Source organism: Gekko japonicus, unplaced genomic scaffold (assembly GCF_001447785.1).
Source record: "Gekko japonicus isolate JY-2015 unplaced genomic scaffold, Gekko_japonicus_V1.1 scaffold337, whole genome shotgun sequence".
In the NCBI taxonomy this organism is placed as follows: domain Eukaryota; kingdom Metazoa; phylum Chordata; class Lepidosauria; order Squamata; family Gekkonidae; genus Gekko; species Gekko japonicus.
In genome coordinates, this window is record NW_015175365.1 from 244,587 (window position 1) to 266,603 (window position 22,017).

A 22,017-nucleotide genomic window follows, 5' to 3' on the forward strand; every position below is an offset into this window, starting at 1 on the left:
TGTGCAGTCTTTACACACCCTCTCCTGGTACTGAATGCAGTGGTACAGAAAGTCAAGAAAGGGAGGCAGACTTCAAAAATGCAATACAATCTAACACAATTCCAGTAATGCAATAAACAAGCAATAAAATAATTTATAGTGGCAGCACTCTTTTTCATATAGATATACCCAGGGGTCATTTCGTAGAAACAGAGCTAGGGGAACTCATTAGCATAACTCATTAGCGTATGCCACACCCCCTGACATCAGGGGCCCGGCGGTGGACCTGCAAGGCCAGCGGGGAGTGCGAGGAAGCCCTGCCAAGGCCCTCCCTGGACCCAGGCAGGCAGGGGTGGGGAGAGGCGGGGAGGAAGCAACTTACCCTCCCTCTTCTCCTGCCTCCTCCTGGCTGAATGAGGGCTGGAAGCGGGGCGGCCGGAAGCAGGGGGCGGGGCTTCATCATGTGCCCCGCCCCCCTGCACCTCACCCGGGGGAACTGCATTCCCCCACGTTCCCCCCCGAAATGACCTCTGGATATACCTATCCACAGTGACCCTAAGCAGAATCTACTTGTGAATGTACAATGTCGCCAAAAGAGAGGTGAAGAAGAAGAGGTGTTGCAGATCAAGGAGGGAAGGAATGACCTTGGAGCAAGGAAAGAAGGAAGTGGAATGGGGTTTGGGGACTTAACCAACTAAGGCTAGAGGAGAGAAAGGAGGGATATAAATGGTACAATGCCTAAGAGTTGTAGGGAGGCAAAAGGAAGGTTAAATATATTGCTGGAGGGGTCCTCTGGAACCAGACAGAAAGAATGGCTGAAGCCATGATGGGGGGTGGGAGATTGAAAGAAGTTTGTATATGCTGCCTGATAATGAAGTGTGAGCATTGTCATGAGTCATGGTGGTGAAGGGCCTGTCCTGAACTGAACCTTAAATTCTTGGTCAAAATATCTCAAATGTCATGCCTTTTCTAGCTGGGTTAGGGACAAGATTTTATTTTTACTTGAGTTGCTTTGAGAAGGCTGTTACTGGGGCAGGAGATAAAATTATCTTGTTGACTGAGAACTGGGCAGGTCTGTATTATGAAGGACTCCCTTTGAGGGAGACTAGAATGTTTGGTTATTGTCCCACAAGTACTGGTTGTTTAATTAGGTTTGGCTGTGGAGAGATCCCATGGTCATAAGCAAATTCCTTGATGAAAGGGTATGACAGTTCCTTGTGCAGACCTGGATGTTTTATCATGAAATAGCATTTTATTGTGCTTAATTCCTATCAGATTTCTCTGGTTTGATCCAAGATGAAATTGGCCATACCTTTGGCTGCATAGGCCCCAGGAGTACAGGGTGTGCTGAGGGTTACAGTAAGCAAAACTAACATCTCAGAGGACTTTTTCTCTGCCTCTTATGGCTGTTGGTTTGTGGTCAGTTCTGAGCATGTGCCAATATGATGAATGCCGACACCTGCACGGGCACAAAAAGCAGCACACATAGTGTAGCCCATTTAAATAATCTATCCTGACTCTGCAGGCACAGAAAGCAGGCAAGCTTCAAGTGGTCTGTGCATGAAAAGCAGATCACTTAAATGACCATGGGAGTTAAGTGCGTGTCTTCACCAGCCATCAATGTATAACTTTTATACATGGCTACACAGAAACTGCCAGGCTGAATGACTGAATCTGTGTAGGTGCAAAGCTGTGAGGCATAACATCTATTTCATACTTTGAACAAAACACCATGTCTCTGTGAGAAAGGCAGACTATAAAATTAAATAAGGTGACCTAATGAGGGATTCAGTTTGCATTAAAATGAGCAGTTTGGTTGTTTCAGTCTGAATGTTGGTTGTGCTCATATGTCGCGACGGACAGCGTCCTTGAGGGGCCTGTTGCCGTGCTGCCTGTGCTTCCGGCTGTTGCCAGCAGGGCCTCCGACACCCCAGTGGGTAGGGTCGGAGCCGAGAGAGCACTGTTCCAGGGAGGGAATTAGCTTCAGATGACGGGATACGTCAGAGGGTTCCCTCACCCTCTTGGCCCGTCCTGGTGTCTGGTTTTCGGCCCCTCGGGACACACAGCTACTCCCCAGCCTTTTTCTCTCTCGCTCGGCATGTAGAGATAGCTATAGCCAGCCCAGTTCCTCTTCCTCAGCTTGTTCCTCTCCTCCTTTTATTACTCCCCCGGCTCCTTGCCCCACCTCCGCCCTGACCCCGCCCCCCTGTAAAGGGATGGACGCCGTTGCTCCCTGCTCCGCCCTTCCCTCCACTTCCGGGACCGGTGTTCCTGGTGCTGCCTGCTCCTCCCTCTCTCTTGGTGCTGCAAGTACATGCTCCTCCCTCCTCTGGGCTTCGGCTGATCCTCCTTGGAGCCGCGAGCTGGCCCTGGCTTGTCCCGCACCCCCGTTCCAGGCTCTTCAGCGGCGTTCCCCATCCCCGCCGCCCTCCAGGCTCCCCAGACACCCTCCTCTTCTGCCCAGGTGAGTGTGGCTGGTGGAGCGAGGGGAGGGCGTTTGGGCCAGCCGCACTTCGTCTCATTTCCAGGTGGGTCCGGGAGGTCCCGGCCGAGACCAGAACATCATGTTCAAGTTTGCAGCATCCCTGATCAAGTCTTTACAGTGGTATTGTAAGTATGCCGACCCCCTGTCTATCAGGAGGGGCCATTTCAACCATCAGTGGGCCCCAGGGGTACCCCAGGAGTCCCTATACCAGGCAATTTGACATAAGTGGACACAAAGATGGAAGCCAGGACTGGCAGGTCATAATATCATGCCTAGGATATGACCCTGGAAAAAGAACATGAGATCTTGCCTTGACAGCTGCAACAAGCCCCCCCTCCCATGCTGATATCTGCATACTCTGGACAATGGACCTGCCTTGCCCCAGAGTAACTTCTTTCAGTCTCAATCGCTAATCCAATCTCAATCTCTAATCCCGTCAATCTGATCTCATTTTTCCTCCTCACGTCTCCTTGATAATGAAAAATCCTGTCATTTACTCCTTGCCCACACTCCAAGACCAGGTGGTTTATCAAGTGGTATTGTTTCTATTTTGATTAGTTTAAATTAGCAATCCATTAGTTTTCCAAACCATAGAGGACAAATCAGAAACCTACCCTGAAAATCTGCTTTACAGGAAGAAGAAACCTCCGGTCCAGTCTTGGGAACTCATTACCACGTTTCCAAAGCTACATTGTCTTACCCCTGAGTAATCCCATTGTATCCCTGATTACTCTAATCAATGCTTTGTTCTGAGGGATCCCTCGCATTAGCAAGCCCTCTGGATATATATTTGGGTATAACTAGCCCAGCGCAACTCCAATACGTTGTTTGTGTTACCTCGGGCCATTAACACGTAACCCCGGTATGTTGTTCAGTGGCACAGTCGAGTCCGACTCTTCGCAACCCCATGGACTACATCACACCAGGCCCTCCCATCGTGCTCCAGAGTTTGCTTAATTTCATGTTTGTTGCCTCGATAACACTGTCTAACCATTTCATCCTTTGCCGTCCCCTTCTTTGACCTTCAATCTTTCCCAGCATCAGGGTCTTCTCCAGTGAGTGCTCCCTTCTCATTTGGTGGCCAAAGTATTTAACTTCAGCTTTAGTATCTGGCCTTCCAGGGAACAGTCAGGGTTGATTTCTTTTAGGATTGACTGATTTGATCTCCTTGCAGTCCAGGGGACTCTCAAGAGTCTTCTCCAGCACCATAATTCAAAAGAATCTATTCTTTGGTGCTCAGCCTTCCTTATAGACCAACTCTTGCAGCCATACAGTACTACTGGGAATACCATTGCTTTGACCATACGGACTTTTGTTGGCAGGGTGATGTCTCTACTTTTGAATATGCTGTCTAGGTTTGCCATCGCTTTCCTCCCAAGGAGGAAACAAAATTTATTGAATTTTAAACAAAATCAAACCTCTCTAATTATCTATTTACACCTAATTACAAAAAATCTTACATTGAAGATTTTTAAACATTTTATATCTCTCAGCACCCTTTGCTATTGGTCACTGGGGGACTCAAATATTACATTTTACGTGTTAAACTACAGTCAAATGACTTCTGATTCAAATTATTAACAAAAAACATTACCTCAAAGGTCAAAACCTTTTGGCTGTTTTAAACTACATCAACTATACTTTATATTTCAATATGGTTCCTGTCATGAAAATAATCTCAGTGAATATTAGAGGCCTCAACAATGCAGTCAAAATAAAGAGAATGCTACGACATGTGAAACGTATTTGTCCAGATATTCAGTTTATTCAGGAATCTCATATACACTCCCAAACTGAGCCAGTCTTTAAAAGCCCATTATATCCACTTCAATTTCAGTCACCAGGCTCCTCTAAATCAAGAGGAGTTGCAATTCTATTGGGAAAAATCCTTTTGTTTTAAGCGCCACAGTTAAAGACCCACAAGGCCATTATTTATTCATTAAGGGAACTCTGGAAGGGGAAAAAACCAGCACTGGCATCAATATATGCCCCAAATAAAACTCAAATCCCCTTCTTAGATGCCACCTTTGCTGAACTCACACAATTTAAAGATGGAGACCTTATAATAGGAGGTGATCTATAGCAGATGGTAAATTAGACAGATCCTGGTCCAGCCCCAACAAAGCTCTCAAAGCCTTATCTAACATCAAGCTTACTCAGCTCTTGTTACATCCAACAGAAAAGAATTATACTTACTTCTCACCCAGGCATAATATATTTACAAGAATTGATTACATTCTTGTCTCTCAATCACGATTTCCTTCAGTCATCTCCATTGATATTGAATCAAGATACCGAACTGATCATACTTGGATGAAGGAAAAAATGGAACTCAATGCAGGAAAAAAAGCACAAAACAAACATGGTCTTTAGACAAAAGTATTTTATTGCAAGAATCTGTGAGAGAAAAAATAGAAGATACTAAAAAGTTCTTTAAAGACAATGCCTCATCAGATATATCACTATCCCTTCTTTGGGACATGATGAAAGCGGTTATAAGAGGCTCCTTGATCGCCATCACATCTAAGTTAAGAAAAGAAAAAGAATGTATTAGAAAAGAAGTGACAGACTACATTACCTCATTAGAACAGAAACACAAAATAACAGGCAACAAAAAATCTATCAGAAACTACTCATGGAATGTAAGATACTAGAAAATTTAGAAACAACACAAATACAGAAAAACTTGCTATATTTAAAACAGAAGTTCTGGCAGAAATCCCCCAAAAATATTTGTGTACTAGCTTGGAGGGTTAGAGACAAACAAAAAAATCCTTCATTGGTTCTTTGAAAAATACAGACAGCTCCCATCAATACTCAGCAAAAGAAATTGCCAACACATTTGCAGAATACTACACGACTTTATATAGTACTAAAAACCCTAAACAAGAAGCAATCGATGCATGCTTAGAATCTCTACCATCAATACCTCACTTAACTGCAGAACACACGGACCGAATGGAAGCCTCAATTACCTTAAAAGAATTACTGGACACCATCAAACATCTCAGAACTAATAAGGCCACTGGAATAGATGGTCAACCCTAAGAATTCAATAAGATGTTTAGTGCCTCCATATCAGAACATCTTTTAAGCACATGCAACACAATGCTACAAAGAGGCATCATGCCAACGTCATGGTCAGAATCTGCTATAGTGGTAATACCTAAAGGAAAAAAGACCCAACAACTCCATCTTCATACCAACCAATAGCTCTTCTTAATCATGACACTAAGATTTTCACAGTTTTCACTAACAGACTAAAATCCTTCATTTCTTGCTATATCAATCCAGATCAAACAGGATTCATCCCAAATAGTCAACTGACTGACAATGTGCGAAGAACCATTGATATCATCATTCACAGGAAAAATGCCCCAAAGGAAACCATAATTCTAGCTTTTGATTTTGAAAAAGCATTTGACTCAGTGGAAGTACCATACATGCTATCTTTATTCAGAAAATTGGGTTTCGGGACAACTTCCTAAGGGCAGTGCATACTTTATACACTCATACTAAATCAAAAGTAAGGGTTAATGGAAATAATTCATCCTTTTTCCAACTATCAAGAGGGAATAGGCAGGGCTGCCCTCTATCACCCCTAATTTTTGCTCTGGTGATGGAACCTCTTCGAAAAAAAACAAACATTCACCAGAATAAATATTGGAGGACAAGACCATAAAATAAATCTTTATGCTGATGATCTCACCTTATACATATCATACCATCTTCAATCTCTACAAGCTATTCAACAAATCTTGTCAAAATTTGGAACTATTTCAGGATTAATCATCAACCCTACCAAATCCGAAATGCAAAAATACAAAGAGACTTCCCATATCAATGGATCACAGACGATAGGAGGTGTTCAAATACCCCTAGACCTAAAAGATTTGTTCATGTGTAATTTTCATCGACTATTCCAAAATATAAAAGCCGATCTCAAAAACTGGGATTCTCTACATACAACTTTATCAGACAGGTTCCATCTAATCAAAAGTTTTATTTTACCTAAATTCCTGTTTCTTTTCCACACTCTGCCTATCTTCATAACAGGTAAAGAATTCCATACCTGGCAAAATTCCCTAACTTGCTTTTTTTGAGACGGAAAACAAATCTAGAAACAATTGCAATATATTTTATAGACCTTCTTGTCTAGGAGGACTTGACTTTCCACTCCTACAATCTTACTTTCAAACAACAATTCTCTCACAAGTAGTTCAAATGTTACACAAAGACTATTTAAGACCTTGGATGCAAATAGAGCAAACTTACTCCATATAACTTGCAAGAATTATTCTGGATAAAACCAACTTGCAGACCCAAATCCATTAAAAATAATGTATTGCTATGCACATCAAAATTTGGGAACAAAGAAAGAAACTCCTACCAATAGGCATATTACAACTAACAACTTTTACAAATTAAGTCTGGTTCCCTCCAGGCATGAATCCGAACAAATTTGAAATATGGATAAACACAGACTTGAGGTGCCCTATTGATCTAGTAGAGAAAGACAAAATCCAAGAAAAAAATTACCTTTATCAAAAAAATAGATCTACAAACCCCATGGTTTCAATACCTACAACTTAAAAACCTAATGGAATATCTAGCTGACTTAGGAACGTTCCAAACAGACATGATAAATTTGGAAAAGATTATTCTGGCTTATCCAAACTCACCTAAAGGCCTTCTCTCCAAATTTACAAAATACTTTTGAAGGAAGACAACCTAAATAAATTAAAACATCAAAAACACTGAGAAGAAGAGGTGCAATTATCTATGCAAGATACCCATTGGAACACTACTTGGGCCTCCCCAGCAAATATTTCCACTATATATAACATAAGTATACAGGTTTTTAAACTAACATCGCGATGGTACCTTACTCCACATCAGTTACATAAAATGAACCCAGCCAATAACCCAACTTGCTGGAAGAAATGCAGCCTAATCGGTACTTACCTTCACTGCTGGTGGAACTGCCCAGTGATTCTTCAGTTCTGGAAAGAAGTGATAACTCACATTAACTTGATTACTACACAATCACTTTCCTGTAAACCAGAGATTATGCTTTTGAATCTATGGGATGACTCAATTAAAAAAATGTCAAAGAACTTACCTCAATGCTATTAGCAACTGCTAGACTAACAATAGCAATGGCTTGTAAATCTCCTTCGACTCTGACATTATCATCTTGACATGATAAACTGTGGGACCAATTCATTATGGCCAAGATATCAGACTCTATCCAAAGATCACAAACAACTTCCACACCAATTTACTCTAAATCTGTTCATATATGAGCTCCAGTATTAAACTTCATGTCAACACAATCTATCACAAATGGTTATATTTGTAAAGTGCTCTTAATTCAGACCAATTGCTGAGAATTTCACCCAATGACAAAAGCCTCTCTAGCTTCAGGAACACTCTCTTAATGGATTTTAATGGTTCTCTTTTTAAATTTAGTTGTTAGTTATAAAAAACACTCTGTAAATTCAGGTGTTAATATGTTAAGACTGATGGCTTGATCTACTATAATTGTATGAATGTAATGTTATTTCAATGTACTTAATGTACTTAATTACATATATATGAGATAACTTTATTTTTACTGTTCATTGTTATTTAGCTGTTTTTGCTAGTGCAATAATTACTTATGGTGAAACTGTCTAGTAACTGTGAGTTCTCATCTCTTTCAGAAAGAGAGGGGATGCATTTATTCGAAAGCTGAAGTGAACGCAGTATTGAATTTGTCTATAAATGGGTAGCTTAGTGCTAGAGACAACCTCTTAGAATATGAGTAATTAAACTTCAGAGGTACTTTCAAGGGAGCTACTTAAAAAAACACATATGATCAATTCTACAGGATATTTTCAGATAGTTATATGTTAATTACTGTAGAAGTCATTCATGGTTCCAAAATGATTAATAGTTTGGAATGGGTATGCATTTTCCTTATTGATCTAGGAATCAACATGTGTCATCTCCATATGGATTTACCTGCAAATGTGGGCATATTTGCCCAGCTGTTTATTTCTGGGGAATCAAATTAAATTAATATTTCTATGGAAATAATAGGAATTCTCACTCTGTGATGATATTGGACATGATGCAACCAAAGTTTTCATTCTGGGTGCAGTTCAAGGTTCTGGTTATGACCTTTAAAGCTTCAAACAGCTGGGCACTTATGCAACTCCTTGCTCTCATTTTGATCTGCCTTAGAATTAAGATCAGCTATGGAGACCCTGTTTTGAGTCCCCTCACTATATCCACTGTAGATAGGTTGGATACCTGAAAGAAGACTATCTTTGTGGTGGTACCCTAGCAGCAGCAGCTCATGGGGGGGTTGCACACACATCCCAGTCACACATGGGGCAAGCAGGTTGCACACACATCCCAGATGAGAAATGAGGTACCCTTACTAGCAAGCATCAGGAGGTGGCAGCAGAGCTGCTAGGGCCACAGCCCACTGTGAAGGCATGCAGCTTCTGAATGGCTAGCAGAACCCATGGCAGTCACAGGGCAGTGATGTCACTTGCTATCACAGAGTTCTGCTAGCCACGTAATAGATATACAACTGCATGGAGCTTCAGCTGTGGCCCCAGAAACTCCATCACCATCTGCCAATTCCCCCAGCGGCACTCATTAGTGGAATCCAGAATGTTCCCCATGAGCCATCATTGTGTCCTGCCAATGGAATTCCTTCCCATCATCCCATCAGCCAGGCTAAAACGTTCCTATTCCTCCAGACATTTGGTCATTTTCCCCACTCTGTCTTGTGCTGAACTGTGATGTTTTACTAAGGCCATTTCCGCACTTTCCTTTTAATCCATGTTCACCGTGGTGTCTCCAGGCAATTCTGCACTAAAATTGAATTCAACCTTTTTATTTTGGGTCCCCCCTCCTCCATTCTGCATTACAATACCTCCCTTCAGTGGATGGCCCGGTTTCAGCCTGTTGTTGCCCTGGGTTTTTTGGATGCTGTTTTGCCATAGACTTAAATTGCCTCGACCCAAACACGGAGAAAATCTGGAGTGGCAGGCAAATGTGGAAAGGACCTAAATGTGTGCTGGTTTGTTGAAGCTGGCTTGTTATCCTGATCATTGCTTTATTAATCATTGTTTTATTGGATTATCTGCATTGTTTGGAATTGAAAGCTTTCCCTGAAGCCTGTGGCTGAGGGGTAAGATAGAAATATTTTAAATAAATAACTTATGAGCTTACTTAAATCCCACTGAATGGAATCTGTTTTTAAGCATATGAACAACCTTCCCATTGAAATGTACTGGGCAGAAGCATTCTGAACTTTGACAGTGTGACCCCCCAACTGTGATTATTTGCATTTTTGTAGTTAGACTTTCCACAGATATTTTCACAAGGAAGGTTAGGTCAGCCAATCTGTTGATTTCTCACCATGTCATATTTCCTGTGCTAATAACAAAGGGTTACAGTAATGGAATCAAATTTTAATCCCTAACCATTAGTGGGGCATATATTTTATTATGCTGCTTCTTTTTTGAATTAGATGGAAAATAGATTTTACTTTTATTAAATAATTTAATATGCATCTGTTCAAAAGGTATTTATGAGGAGAGGATCCTGCTGTATTCCAATAATGATTTTAGTAGTGGTGAACATTTGGGGTGCTTAACAATTGGTTTATATTGGCTTAGCATATGCCTCTGCATTATATTAGCTTTATGCAAAATCAATGTTGTCAGGAACAGCCTTTTTGTGGGAATTTCCACTCTCATAAAAGGATGAATAAAATACATGACTAGCACTTTTGTAGGGAAGAAGCATGATAAACCCGTCTTCTATTTTCACACTTCATTTTAAAATCAGTACCATAGCTATTGTCAGTTTCTCCTTGGAAAATTCAATGACCCTGTGACTGACAGGAGGCTGTCCTACCCCTGAAGGGAAAAATAGTCACTCAGCTATTTCATCCCTGAGCCTATGGGAGTGCTGTTCCAGCATCCAATCACCTCATTTTTGGGGGGGACACAGCACAGTCTTAATTCAGGTCTGCCTGAGGGAGAGTGCAGTGATAGTTTGGGTCTGCCTCAGCAAAACAGCAGACAGTTGGAAGAGTAGGTAGCATTGCAGAGTGGTTTAGCTCTATCTCTGGGAGAAAACAGAGTACCCAAGTATAAAAAAGGATGGGCACGAACCAGGAAAATGTGGTGCAGTTCATGGTTTCTGGTGCCCCTGGTTCATAAGCCATGAACCATCACAAGCTTTTCAGGGCTAAATGAACTGGCTTAGTTCATGAGGTTTGTGATGTGGTAGAATGCCCCCTCCAGCATGCTAGAGACACCAAACTCCCAGGAGAATTTCAGCTGATTCTCGTCTGCCTGCCCTCAAAGTTTGGTGAAGATTGGATTTCGGGTGTCCAAGTTATGGCCCCCCAAAGAAGGTGCCCCCAGGAAAGGTGTATAGAATGGAACCTGTGCACGCTAGAAGCATCAAACTCACAAGGGACCTTCCCCTGATCCTCCTCTATATGCCCTCCAAATTATATACAGATTGGACTTAGTTTAGCCCCCCCTAAAGGTGCCCCCAGAAAAGTGCTTTGGGGGGAATGTCAGGTGCAGGTTCAAAAGTGTATAGATTGGACCACCTGCAGGCTACACACACCAAACATACTGGGAACCTCACCCTTCAACCCTGTCCTCTACAATCTCTCCAAGTTGGGGGCAGATTACATTTCTGGGGTCCCTGTTACAGACCCCCAATAAAGGTTTCCCCAGTGCTCTCTCTGGAAAAGGCAGCTGCAGTCACAGGAGTCTATGGAATGGCTTAGTAACATGCCAGTGGCACCAAACTCAAAGGAAAACTCCACCTGTGCAGACTCCCCCCCACCAGACACTTGAAGCAAACCAAGCATCCCCCCTATGCTCACCCCCCCCCCAAGTCTCCAAAGGCATATATATAAGTGATTCATCACAGATTAGGTGAAAGTATGATACAACAGGGAACTGAGGTAGGAGACCCAGGTGATGGGTACCACTTAAACTGGATATGTAGACTCCCCTTGTACCATCCTTTTTAAAATGCTGTTTTACTGTTTTACTTAACTATTTATTATTACATTCATGTTGCCGAATGTCCTATTACTGTGCTCTGCCCTGAGTCCATTCGCAGGGAGGGCGGACTATACACTTGAAAAATAAATAAATAAAATATTCACCCTGCATTATGAAATATGCTGTAAATGATGCCAATAATACTATGCAGATCTTTCAGACTAATGTTAAGACATTTGTTCTATTTCATGCATTGGTTATATTCCAGCATTTCAGGGAGGGAGGCTAAGATTTAGTGATAGATCATGTGCTTGACATGTAGAAGGTCCCATGTTCAATTCCTGGCATCTCCAGTTAAAGGATTCAACAAAAGGTAATGTGAACGACCTCTGCCCAAGACCCTCGAGAGCTACTATTAGTCTGAGTAGGCAACACTGACTGGGGGGGGGGGGGATTTTTTTTTTTTGTGGGTTGCCATGCCTGGAAGTCATGGCAACCTCTGGCAACTCCTACTGGGGCATGAAGGATGTTCAGAGAAGTAGCTTGATAGCCTGCCTCTGGCCTCCCGGCCATGGTATTCTCTGGCGGTTTCCTATCCAAATACTTGCCAGGGTCAGCCCTGCTTAGCTTTCTAGGTCTGATGAGATTGGGCTTGCCTAGGCTATCCAGGTCAGGGCTAGGCAACACTGACTTTGATGGACCAGTGGTTTGATTCAGTACAAGGCAGCTTCATATGTTCCCATACGTTTTGGGGGTTAATCGTTTCATGCCTTAAAAAAAAAAAATAAGAAGACTGCTTTTCTTCCAGCAAACCCTGATGCATTATATAATAAAACGAATGGAAAATATTGAATGTCTTCGCAAGTTAGATTAATTTAGCTTGGCACTGTAAATACTTCTTTATGCCAATAAGGGGTGGATAATTATAATATACGGGAAGCATCCACAATGTAGTTGTCACATTTGCATTTGGGAATATAAAATTTGTTTCTAATGCATTTCAACCTATGTATAGAGCATTAAATAACACACTTTACTTTCCTATGTTGCTTTGTGAATGTACATGCAAATGATTGGACCCCATCAAACAGCAAACAGAGAAAGTTTGCAAAAGGAGTTTTTGGTGCATGTCCCTTCCTGCTGCAGCCATTTGTGCTCACCAAGCATCTGCTGGCAGATTGTCTGAAACCATCTGGGATGCAATGCAGGGTATGGCAGCCAGAAGAGGGAACTGGCAGTCATGCCATCCTACCTCTTCTATGACCGCTTCTACAACTTTCATAAGAGTTGGAGGGGGGAGAGTTTCTGCTAACTGCTGCTTCTGGCTGCAGCCCCTGATAACACCCCTCTCCCTGATAATACAAAATCAGGTGTAGCTTTTTGGGAAGTACACAGGTTGCATTGGAAGAGGAAGCAACAAAAATCTCTTCTGCAATCTTGGCATTTGCACGTTGATAAGATCCAACCCAGTGTCCATGAAATTATGAATCCAATGAGGGATTAACTCTAAATTATAACATGCAACTATAATGGGTTAATCTATTTAAATAAAGACAAATATGTGAACTGTTCCTAAACAAATGGCTTAGGGAAGCTGTATTATGTTTGTGGGAGGTTTGTGTGTTTTGCAAATAAAAATGGTGGTGTGGATTATTGTACCTCACAACCACACTTCCTTTCTGTTCCATCCTTCAGGGCAGTTAGAATGGTTCCAGCCCATTTGCAGGCTTTCACGGCAGTAGCCCAACTCTAAGGAATTATCTTCCATTGTTGGTAAGGAACCAATCAACCTTGTCAGTTTGTAGGAAAGTCTGTTAAGTGGTTTTATTTAAAAGGACTTTTGCTTAATCGGTGGCAGTGAAGTCTTGAATGTGGGTTGTTCTGCAGGACAATGACATCCATATTTTGTGGATTTAAAACTGTTTTTCATTGTTTTATTTGGTCAGATTATGTGAGTTTCTTGGGCCCTCTTTTTGTGGGGAAATGAAAGTTATAAATATTCCCGTAAATGTCCGTACATTGTACAGTGTCAACAAAGAGGTATTTTTGTATTATTTACTTAAACAGCAAAGGAGTTTGCAGCTTCTACAGATTTCTTCCCTCAATCCTAAACTATAATCTAAAGGCAGAGACAAATAGGTATTGTGTCCAAACATTGAGATGACAGGCACTTGATAAGACAGGTATCTCATTCATGATAGTGCAGGGGAGCAGTGAGACAGCTATCAGTTTTTTAAAGTCTATGGTTCATAGGGCTTGCAGTCTTTAAATCACGGGAACATACAGTCCCTTCTATCTGAATTTACAACTACGGTAATGCCTGGGGGATGTCAGAAACAGATTTGCCTGTACATGGACAATGAGCAACTGCTAAAAAAAAAAAAAAAAGATCTCTAAGACCTATTATGCACAAGTGTTGTCCCTCACTTTCAGCGTTCATGTCCATCACATTTTCTTTGTCATTCTGCATTGATTTTCTTCCCTTCAGCGCTTAGTTTGTTTTCTGGTCACTGTTTCCCCAGGTTTATTGAGAGTGCTTTTGTGCCAATTCCCCCCTTATTTTGCTTCCAAGCTGAAGGTAATTCAAAAGCATACAGATTACCTTGGATTTCCCTCCCCCGCACTTTTGCTGCCCCTCATAGGTCACTCCCCACCCACATTGAGGTTGTTCCGCCCACTCTGCATCTATCACCATCTTCCCCCTTTCATCGGTATATAAGCTCCATTTCCCCCTCATTTTTAAATTATTTATATATATATTTACAAGTGGCATCAGTCTAGCGATATGAGACAATCGCTAGTCTCAGATTCTTGAATTTAAAATAAATTAAAGCGATGGGGGGAAATTTTAAAGGAGCTGCACGAGGTTTAGTTCCCTGCTGGTATTGACTTGAAAGGGGGATCAGAGAGGAAGCAAACAGCAGCATTCCCAGTGCAAAAAAAAGGAAAAAAAAGGATTTCAGTGCTGCATGCAAACAAAATAAAGGGGGGATCGTCAGTGCATGGTGAAAATGACATGAGATGTAAAGAGAGAGAGACAGACACTGGGATGGGAAGCTTAAAGCTTTGAAAACATTTTTCCCTTTCATGCTTTAGTGAACAAAGTGTGTGGGGGGGACTATTTTGGCAGTCTCTAGAAGCCTAACATTAATTTGGTGTCTGAGCCAAATGGACATTCTGCAAACCACTGAATTTAAGAAATGCTTGGGATTGATCCATTTGGAGGAAGAGTGAGATCTGCACAGGATAGGCTGTAAAAAAACTACCAAGAGCATGACCAGTGTACAGAATCAAATTAGAGAATCACAAAGAGAAAACCATGCAAATTTGCAAGGAAGGGCAGGAAATCAGTGTTACTATGCACCTGTGCTAGAGCATCAGCAAAAATACCCCCAACACATTTTTTTCCAATTTAGTGGCACAAGACTAAAAAAACTCTCCAGAGCTTCTGTCAGAGGACTCTTCCCCCATACAGATTGCAGCCCTGTGCAAAGTGTGGCGGAGTTGCAGCCGATTTTGCACAAGCGCACATGCACACACACACACATTGCCAATGATCGCAGCTTGCAATGCTAGTGTCAATGGGTTCTATCATGTATTCTATACACTCAACATGTTCCCCCATATTATGAGATCATGTGACTCTCCCATTTTTCACAGTGGCTGATAACACAGCAGATGATCCCCGAGTGTTCCACAATATGGAATATGGGGCTTTGCACCTGTTTATCAATTTTAAAAAAAGGCTTGTCAATATGAACATTGGGTTTCCCCCCTTTGTGTGTATTCCTTTCTGTTCCCTTTCATTCAGTGTACTAAAATGCATGCGCAAAACCTGAACCACGAGGATTTCATTGGGAGGCACTTGCTGGATGCTACTGTGCACCTGCGATACGGCAAAAATAATAGTGCATAAGGCAGGCACAGAATCCCAAATCAAGATTAAAGGCTTACAGCTCTGAAAATCTGCAGTAAGATGTGTGTACATAATGAGCCTCAGAAAAGTATGAGGGCCATGTGACAATGCGTGGCCTCTCTCTTCCATTAACATCAGGCTGTTCTGGTGAATCAGGGGAATTCCTTGCCTCAGAGGCACGCTGATTATATTCAGGTTTCCTTAAACATGTGCAAAGAAGTTCATCTTGGAACTACTTCTTACGGGGAAGATAATATCCCCATAAGTAGAACTCCCAGTATGGTCGTCCCTTCACATATCTGAAGAAGTGAGCTGTTACTTATAAAAGCTCATATTGAAATAAAGACTAACAAATCTGTAAAGTGCCACTGGACACCTGTTTTCTTTTGCTAGACCAGATTAATATGGCTACCCCTTTGCAATCTCCTTTCTCTTGACTTACTACATAGACTTTATCTCATTGATTTGGAAGGAGGCAAGTCTGACACACTTCTCATTTTTGCTTTGAGTTGTCTGCCCATATACCCTTGACAGAATATACTTTGCTATAAGTCAAAACTCTTTTGCTGCACTTGGCAGAGCTCAAATAATGAGCAGGACAGACCCATTATAGTTAAACTCACTCACCCTCAGGAACTAGAGATGGTGCTTTCCCTAAAATGTAATTTCTAATGGCTTAGAAAAGTCGCAGGTGAAAACATTATGAATAAACAAAATAATGTTGCCATGTAAACTGACAATAATATTGGAGTGAAGGTTCTTACTCATTCAAAAGGTGAAGCAGGTTTTTTAATAACAGAACTTAATCAAAATCCTGCACTGCCTTTTGGAGCGGAGGCACCACTTAATGACACCATGTGGAACTTTTCTTTTGCGTGTTTGGGTTTACTGCTGTCTAAAACAGTGAAGGCTGATGTGTCAGTTTCCTCCAGTGGTGTGACTAGGATGGGCATGAACCAGGAAAATGTGGTTCGGTTTGTGGCTTGTGGCCTTCCCGGTTTGCGAACCACAAACCATCATGGACTTTTAGCTGCCAAATGAACTGGATTGTTTTGTGATGTGGGAGAATGCCCCGTGGTGTGCTAGAGACACCAAACTTAATGTGGATCTCTAGCTGAGTCTCCTCTGCCTGCCTTCCAAGTTTGGTGAGGATTAGATTTATGAGGTCAAAGTTATGCCCCCCCCCAAGGTGCCCCTAGGAAAGTGCTTTCTGGGGAAATGACAAGTGCCGGTACAGGAGGTTCAAGAGTGTATAGAATGGACCCTGTGCAAGCTGAAGGCATCAAACTCACAGGGGACCTTGCTCTAATTCTTCTCTATGCACCCTCCAAGTTATGTGGAGATTGGATTTAGGGGTCCAAGTTACAGGCCCCTCCAAAGAAGGTGCCCCCAAGAAAGTGCTTTGGGAAAATGTCAGGCTCAGGCTGTGGTCACCTGGTCATGTTGATCGGGTTTCACCGCTGCTCCCAATTGCATTTAAAAGGGCTGATCAGATGGCCACATCTGTCTCACGCAGGGCCGGCTCGCTCACTAAGTGAACTATATGTTCGCCTAGAGCACACCGGCCCTTAGGGGTGCCAAACTGCACCCAGCCCCCTGCCAAAAGCCTCCCTCTTCTGCTCTGCGGCGGAGCCTCCTTCGCACAGTGCTCTGGGCTAGAAAGCCTTGTTGCCTTGCACAGCCGTCCGCTCCGCTTCCGCCGTTCACCTCTCCGTCAGCCAGGCTCCCCCCCTCCCCGCCTTGCATGACCTTCCCTTTCCAACCTCTCCCCACTCCCTCAAAAAAAGACAAGAAAAGAAGAGGAGGAGGAGAGGGGGGGTCTGCCCCAGAGTTTGACAGCCCAGCACACGCAGCAGCAGTGGTGGCTGTGGCACAGCTGACCTCCAGCCTTTACTGGCGTCAATGCAAATGAACAGCGAGGACCAATCTGGAGCAGCGGGCGGTGGAGGAACCAACTTCAAACTGCCGTGGCGCCCGCACCCTGCCTAGGTGCACTGACCTAGGGCGCCGAAAAACCTCGGGCCGGCCCTGGTCTCACGTATCAAAGCGGATTCACCCCTATAATCCTCCTGGTTTCCCAGCAATTTTTCTGAACACCGGGAAAATCAAGTTCTTTCCAAATATTTGCGCTGTGAATCCGCAATTTTGCCAGTCTGGACAGCCATCTCTCACTATGAATGCGATTAGGTCGTCTGAACGTCCTCCTTGCACTGAAATGTTCCACCCAACTTTCGTCATTGTGCACATGATCAATCCTATGCTGAATATATTAAATGCATGAATGTTGAAGCGCCGGTTGACCAACTGAAGTTCATGAACCAGTGCCACAAACCAGCCAGAATTCATCACCAACTTAAGTTCATGAGCTGGTTCGTGCCCATCCCTGGGTGTGAAATGCTAGCTTTAACACTATGAATCTCAAAGTTCTAATTTTAAAACTATTTGTAGTAGCACTGTTAACTGACAAAAGGAATTTTAGTTGATGAATCATATGTCTTTTGGCAGATTAACTGATGAACTGCTGATAAATCTGCATATTTTCCAAGTCCCAATATGCCTTTTTACAATATTGAAGGAAGATAATCACAACTTAATAAATAAAAGCTCTCAACTTGTTAGAACAAAAGCCATCTTTAATATTGTTTTCATTCACATAAGAGTTGTAATAACCTCACTGCAAACAAATGTGCCTCTAACTCTTAGTGATACTTTTTTTTAAACTGCCCTCAACAATTGGTCAGTGACAGCTTGAGCCAATCTTCTGACTAAAGTTTGATGTTATACTTGGTTAAAGACCATAAGAAGAACGCAGCTGATCAGAGCAAAGGCCCACCCTTTCCAGCATGCTGGTTTTCACAATGACCACCCAGCTGTCTCTGGAAGAACACAAACTGGCTACAGAGGCAAAAGCCTCCCACTGTTATTGTCTGTCCTCAGTAGTTGATACTTTTGGCAACTGGGGAATGCAAGTTGACTTATTGGCTCATCAGTTCCTCCTGAAAGTGCCATTGCTGCATATGACATGTACCACTGCATCCCATATAAGAGCTTTTTCTAATGTAGCTCCTGTAGCAGAACATTCCCCGCAGGCACCTCATTCTTCCATGAGTACTGTAGAATTTATCTAGCAGGCCCAGATCCCAAGGGTCTTGAAAGAAGTAAGACTCCTTTCACTGCTGCCACTATCAGAAGCTTTTAAAATGTGCTGGTTTAGTCCTCTGGAAATAAAACTTGAATCTCTCTTAGTGTTTTCAAAGACACTTCCTCAAACTAACAACTTCAGGCTTTTGGAAACCGTCTACTGTGAACACAGGAATAATACTGGGAATATCTTCTGTTGTGGTAATTCAAGTACATATTATAACTTCTTCACATTCTTTGTACCCTGGTCTATGTATGTGTGCTGTGTTACAGACTTAGTTGAGGAACCACTGAAAAGGGAAATTACAAATGAGTGACTAGTAAAGAAATCATTTGTTTCAAGTGAAAAGGTTCTTGGTTGAATGAACTGCTCCTCATAATTTTGCTCAGAATTTCCTTTTTTTTAAAGGGTTTTTTTAATGAACTGTACAACATGTTCTAGATTAAGTGGTATCCTGTTTGCTGCAGTCTCCTGTGTGATACTTCTGAGGCATGCAGTCACACGCACAACTGAGTGAAGTGAAGTCAGTCTTGTCCTTTTATAAAGCATGATCATTTGCTCTTCATGTTCAATGGACTATTTAAAACATTAGTACTTGACCCTCTGTTATGTAATTAAAGGGAGTGGTTTCCATCTTTTAACCTCTGTGGAATTCTAAACGTCTAATGGCTCCCATGGTGAAAGTGCATGCATGCTCCTGAGTGTCACAGAACTCATCCTTAAACAGATCACTCTTATTGAATCACATTCTGACAGTGAGAACACCAGAGGGTTGTTTGGATTAAGCTTTGTTTTCTTTCATCTCACTGTACTTTTTGTCACAAAATCATTGACCCGTATTCTGTGAGAAACAAATACTCTCTAGATGATTGGTCCTTCATCCACTTGTGCTTCACAGTTTTAGGGTAGTGAAAGTCATGGTGGGACCTGCTGGTTTTTAAACAAAGAGTTCTACCAGAATCTCTAGCCCATCTTGAGCCACTGCAAATTCTTTAGATTGAGTTTAGTTTACTAAAATTATGTCTTGGGAGGGGAAAGACACACCAATGAATGACACTGAAATCTTCCTTAGTCCTTTATAGGAGAGCTGGTATAAATTATTTGAAAGGTGGCATGATAAAGGAAAGAACCAGCCCTTCTGTAAACAGCTAATAGATAACTACATTTCTAGCTTTGTTGTTGCCTTGTCAAGCCACACTGGACTCTAATTTTGCAAAATATGGAATTTTTCTGTTGTCCTATATTTGGGAGTATTTCCAGGACATGAGAGACATTTGTTAGTGCTTTGTTCTGCAAAGCTGCATGAAATACTGCTATACAAAGTGTGTGCATTTTTTTCTGTTGGCACAGGTGTGCTTCTTTTAATAGTTTCTGAAGCTCTTAAAATATATTTAATTTTGCATTTCCTGTTCTCTTTACCTCTTTAAATGTAGACATGAAAGGCAATAAATTAATATAGTGGCTTCCATGGGAATTACAGTTTGCTTACAACATGTGCACAAAAGTCCTCTATCAGTCTTAATCAAAAGATTATCAAATAAATTAATGAGAAGAAAGTCCAAGTCCATATTTTATTCTTCCACTCTTTTATTCTTCCACTCTTTTCCTGGACTCATTTGTGGGAGGTATAGTATCTGGAAAGGTTCTTTATTTTACTGATTGTACATGTTTTGCAGCTATGTGTTCTGTTCTTAGTAGGATATTTTGAGGAGGAAGAGGAGATTGGATTTATCCAAAGAGAGAGCTCTTTTGAGAACAGCTCTAAAAGAACTTGTGACTGACCCAAGGTCACACCAGCAGCTGCATGTGAAGGAGTGGGGAATCAAACACAGTTCTCCCAGATTAGAGTCTGCATTCTTAACCACTGCACCAAACTGGCTCTCAGAAATGAAATTGCAGTTTTAAAATCACTGAGCATTTGGGGGCAGAATTTCTGCACTGGTTTCCTGAATGATGCATGCCACTTATGCTGATCCTATTGGTCTGTTGGAATAAGCAGCAGTTCATGTGTAGATTGGTGTCCTGACCATTGGGCTGAGGGCAACTGGTGCCCTAATTCATAATATCAATCAATTAATCCCAAACCATTTCTTCATTAAACACTGGTTAATTTCCAAACAACATGCATGAACTTCACATTCAGATTAGCTGATTTATAGGCATATGTGTTGATGTTCTTTAGTATTAACTCACAGGACAGGAGTCAATGAGAGTTTAATTAGGTGGCCAGATCCCCTGGCTCAGCAATCTTTTTTTCTGTATTTGAGTCACTTACCTGGGTTGTTTTTTTGTAATGGGCTATTGTACCCCATCAGGATCTTAAACCCTTTCTTCTTCCAGGTGTGCAAGTTTAGGGAGAGGCAATTATTGAACTTCTGACCAGCTGTCACCCATGGCTGGTGAAGGGAACTACAATGTTCAGAGAGGGAAACAAAAGGGATATGCATATGGCACTATTTGGAAGCGGAAAGAGACTTCTTCAATGAAGTTGGTCTGAACAGTCACAGAGTTCATAAATATAGAGCCAATTCCAAAGTGAGCCAAGGGGAGTTCACCCATTACTATATGATGTGTCTTCTGGGGTTGATTTTATTAGATGGAAATACTACATTTAATCCAAAATATGTCTAGCTACTTCTTACCACAAGACCCTATAGACATACTTATGAATTGTCATGAAAACATGTAGACAACGATTACCTAGAAATGATCATGGGTTTAACTCCAACCATCTAAACAGTAAATTGCATTTTATTGAGAAATTGCATATTTCCCCATATATAAAGGACTGGTTTTTTTTCCCCATTTCAAACTGAGATATTGATTCTGTATCTTATAAATTTAGTACATACTAGAGCAGAAAAATAGCAAGATGATACATTTGTACCAATATAGGTCTTATTTGTTATGTGTTCCAAATATAAATTTTATGACCATGTAAATCCATATTGTAATGTTTTAACTATTATGCTTACTTATACTTATTTCTTATTTTCATTATGTAGCTATTTGATATATAATCAAAACTTGAAAATTTTGAAAAGCAAAAATGTTTTTCCATATATATGATATTAAGTCTTAGCAGTGTGAGCTCATTCCTGTGCACTTTTATGCACAGATAAGGTCTGTTTTTTAAGGCGACGAGGAGCTATTTCATTCATTACATTTTGTACTCAGGAAGTAAATCCCAAGTGCATATCTGTAGTGTATCTGAAAAATAAAGCAAATATGAATTGAGAAAATATTTTAGCTCGTACTTACATGTACTTTGCTGTCCAAAGTCTTTATTTATGTTTGTGGCCTTGTGTTTCTCTGCATACTGACAGTGTTCGGAAATTGGTTCCCATATACAAAGGACAGCATGCAATGTCTCTAAGGTACATAACTTTGAGAATTTCACCAATGGTCCTTTTGACTTACGGGCTGCAAACTTCAGGTTGGGAGATTCCTGGGGATTTGG

General features: G+C 41.6%; 1 protein-coding gene across 9 annotated transcripts in view; it reads left to right on the forward strand.

Moving 5' to 3' along the window:
• The window catches only part of DTNA (dystrobrevin alpha), a 281,234-nt gene that overhangs the window by 59,511 nt on the left and 199,706 nt on the right, over positions 1–22,017 (forward strand). Inside the window, exon 2 of one of the 9 annotated variants that reach the window (XM_015425451.1) lies at positions 13,195–13,272. The exons of the other annotated variants lie outside the window; for them this stretch is intronic. The gene's annotated coding sequence lies outside the window, so the exon portion shown is untranslated. The remainder of the gene's footprint in view (positions 1–13,194; positions 13,273–22,017) is intronic. 9 annotated transcript variants of the gene reach the window in all.